The sequence below is a fragment of the Mastomys coucha genome, unplaced genomic scaffold (assembly GCF_008632895.1).
Source record: "Mastomys coucha isolate ucsf_1 unplaced genomic scaffold, UCSF_Mcou_1 pScaffold8, whole genome shotgun sequence".
Taxonomy (NCBI): domain Eukaryota; kingdom Metazoa; phylum Chordata; class Mammalia; order Rodentia; family Muridae; genus Mastomys; species Mastomys coucha.
In genome coordinates this window covers 53,666,716-53,670,727 of record NW_022196914.1, presented here as the reverse complement: position 1 = coordinate 53,670,727, position 4,012 = coordinate 53,666,716, and the positions used below count along the sequence as shown (strand labels likewise).

The 4,012-nt window shown below is 40.9% G+C and overlaps 1 pseudogene; it reads right to left on the bottom strand.

Moving 5' to 3' along the window:
• LOC116083297 overlaps positions 1–3,785 on the bottom strand; it is a 10,384-nt pseudogene extending 6,599 nt beyond the window's left edge.
• Positions 3,786–4,012: the final 227 nt, after the last annotated feature.

Sequence of the window (4,012 nt, the reverse complement as noted above, 5' to 3'; positions counted from 1 at the left end):
GAGAGAGAGAGAGAAAGAGAGAGAGAGAGAGAGAGACTGAGCTTAGCATGAGCCTTTGAAAATTCAAAGCCCAGCCCCTGTACCACACCTCTCCTAACAAAATCAAACCTCCTGCAATAAGGCCACACCCCCTAATTCTTCCCAGTTTCACTAACTGGGGACCAAGCATTCAAACATGTGAGTCTATAGTGGCCACTCTCATTCAAACCGCCACACTTAACCATCAGGGAAATTCAAATCAAAACTACTTTCAGTCAGAATGGTCAAGATCAATAAAACAGTGATAGCACCTGCTAGTAAGGCTGCTGGGAACAGAGAACACTTGTTCATTTATTGTTGCTGGGAGTGCAAACTGGTACAGCCAGCATGGAAATCAGTATGGAGATTCTTCAGAAGGTAATAATAGATCTGCCTTAGAGGTCCAGCTAAACCACTCTTGAAAATACACACAAAGGTCTCTACATCCTACTACAGAGATACTTGCTCATCTATGTTTATTGCTGCTTTATTCATGAGGGCCAGAAATTGGAAATAATCTAGATATCCATCAACTGATGAATGAATGAATAATGAAAATGTGGTATATTTACACAATGAAATATTATTTGTTAAGAAAAATAAAATTAGCATAAAAATAAAATGGATGGAGTAAGAAAAAAATCATTCTGAGTAAAGTAATCCAGACCCCCAAAGATAAATATAGTTTACATTCTCTACTAGATGGGTGATAGCTTCTAAGCCTTTGACCTGTGTGCTACGATCAGAACAGTCACAGAGGTTAGGGATCTGGTGAGGCAGTAGGTGGGAGAAGACAACCACCCAAGGAAGGGGAAATAGAATATATTGTTATGAAAACACAAAGGAGAAACTAGGAAAGGAAGATTAAACAGGAAGAGGGTTGAGAGAGAAGGGTGGGAGAGGGACTATGGGAGCAACAACTCACACTAAAGGTCATTTGAAAAAGCCTATGAAAACCTTCTACTGCAGAAGCTTCCTAAAATGTATACTTATATGAAACAAATCCAAATGTATTCACCAAATAAGAGGAGACACAATGCCCCAACTAAACATCTTATGCCTTCAATGTACAATGACTTAAAACCTCCAGTGTCAGGAATCGGCCAAAAGGCCCACCATGGAAACCTCCAAACACAGCTGGCTACTGCAAAGGCTATTACTTCCCACAACCTGAGGGTGAGGTCCCATTGCTGGAAACAGAACTTATATATGTCATTGAACATGGAGAAGTTGACCTTGTGTCCAACAAGAAGCTTCACCTCTACTGACTAGCATCCATGGAATTGGAAGGTATTCTATCTGCATGATTCCTGAGGATAAAGGTAATTATCAATATCTCCCAGCTATAAATCCTGTGGTCTACAATAATGACCTGCTTACAGGTCACTGTATGATAGTGGTACATATATGAGAGTAACCAACCACTTGCTGATTGATTCAAGTCCCACTCTATTAGATAGAACCAATACCTGACACAAGTAAATTGGCCAAGAACCTGAGACTAGATAAATAAACCTAATACTACTGCTCAGCTAAGGGAACATAGCAATGAAGTGACTCCTAATGACTATGCCTATGGGTCAGTCTTCATTCAGTCATCATTAGAGAAGCTTCCTCCTGCAGTAGAAGGGAATTAATACAGAGACCCTCAACTGGACAATGCACAGAGAGAGCTCATTTAGGAGTACTCAGCTCTAAATGGGTTGTCTTGACCAAACCCCTCCTTTCAAGGTACAGGGATCTGCCAAGGAAAGCCTTGACTAGGTCTGGGTTCTTGAGAGAAGGGGAGTCTGGGAGCGGCAAAACCAAACCACTCAAAGTCAAACCATGGGTCCAAGCTGGCGGCCTATATTCTGCTAAGATGGCTATCCAGATCCCCCCTCCCTCTCCCTGTCTCTCTCCCTCCCCTTCTCTCTTTCCCTCCCCCTCCCCCCTCTTTCTTTCTCTGTTTTGTTCTAGGCAAAATTTTCTTGCTATTCTAAAAAAGCCCTCTGCTCGAGACAGCTCTCTCTGCTAGTAAAAAATCTAAAAGATAGCTCATGGGTTTTCTGACTAAAGTCAAAAAAGCTGCTATAACAAAATTCTTGGATCTTCTGACCAAGTCAGAAATCCTGACAGAAAAATTCTAAAAGTAATTCTTGGGTTTTCCAATCAAAATTAGAAAGAAAAAAATCTATAAGAGCTGTGTTTGATCTTCAGACAGCCTTCTTTGGATAGCTGCTAGAAAACATTCTAAAAGAGCTCTGTCAGCTCTCTAATTCTTGGAATTCCAAGGACAAGAATCCACTTACGAAAAAAATTCTAAAAAAGCTATAAAAAAAAATTCTAAAAGAGCTGTGTTTACTCTCCATGGATTTTCTGACTAGAATCAGAAGTCCTGTTTGAAAAACTTCTTCTTTTTTTTTTTTTAAAAAGATTGATTTATTTATTATATGTAAGTACACTGTAGCTGTCTTCAGACACATGAGAAGAGGGCGTCCGATCTCATTACAGATGGTTGTAAGCCACCATGTTGTTGCTATGATTTGAATTCAGGACCTCTGGAAGAGCAGTCAGTGCTTTTAACTGCTGAGCCATCTCTCCGGCTAGAAAAACTTCTTGAAGAGTTGTATTCACTCTTCAGGGATCTTTAGGTAGCTCAGCTCTTACTAGAGAAAATTCTTAAAAAAGATCTGCTATCACTTTCAGGTAGCTAGCTCAACTCATGCAGATCAAAGGCCTAGTTTATTATTTACATATCAATACATTTATTTCAAGTTCCCTCTTGACTATCCCATGAATCAGCAAATTAGCCCCTCAACTCTGAGGAAGAGACAAGACACAAGAACAGACAATAAGACAGCTGGGTGGGATGCCACTCAGGAATTACCATTCTGGCTATTACCTGGACCTAAATTCAATCTGTCCCAGGTTGATCTCTGCTGGTCTTTGTATCTTTCTGACAAGCTGGGTCACAGTGCAGCTGCCTCTGTTCCTTTAGATCTATGAAGCTTTTTATACAATTCATATTGCATACTCATATTTTTGTACATTCGAGAAATTGTATATTTTTGAACTCACGTTTTTAGAGTTCTTTTCCATAGCCTTAAGGGCTGAGTTGAAGGTCTCAGCATTTACTGTTTTGCTACAGATATAGACACACCCTTGATTCCTGGACTCATGCTCTTTCTAATTATCATTGAGTCATTAATGTTAACAGGGAGGGCATTCCTCAGAGGAATGAGAAAATAAGGCTTACTCCTGTAGCAGCCATCTACACTTGTGTGTAGCTGTCCAGTTGCCATGGACAAACTGAGTTTACCTGAAAGGGGGGCTGGAAATGAAAAAGACATGGAGGGAGTGAGAGAAGGATGGAGCCAAGACAAGGTTCTGATCAAGACTTCAAGTTTAATATTCAGCACTGCATTTATATATGGAGAGCCCAAAGACCCATCCTTTGTTTCAGCTGGATTATGTTGCAAAGCAAGATCAGCAGGGCAGTCTATTCTTCTAAGTTCTTGTAGGAAGTTGCACGTGTGACCAAGGCAGATGACTCCTCCTAGGCTGTTAAGGTCCATTGTGGCAAGCACTCAAGGTCTATTCAGTCTGCTCAAGGCTGGGAAGGGCACAATTCCCACTTTTTTGTTTTTTAAAGATGAGCAGTACCAGTTGCTGGACAGGGACACAAGATTTACTTGTTTTTCCATAATCCCGTCTAGCATAAAGAGTGGCCAGGTGACTGTGCCTGTCTTCGGTGGGTGTCTATATTGCTCCTTCTTACTCGTCATGGAGAACAAGCACAGCATTGATGTCTGTCTCTGTCTTAGGTCCATAGTTCAAGAATACTCTTACCTGTCTCTGACCACCAGCCTTCTATAGCACACTCTTTCCCATTCAGACCAAAGCCATGAAGGACATGTAAATATGCACTCAATGCATTTCTTTATATCGATGGATAACTGCCATGGTGAATAGCTGAGCTTGCTGAAAGTGATCCTCTATGAAGGCAACCAAT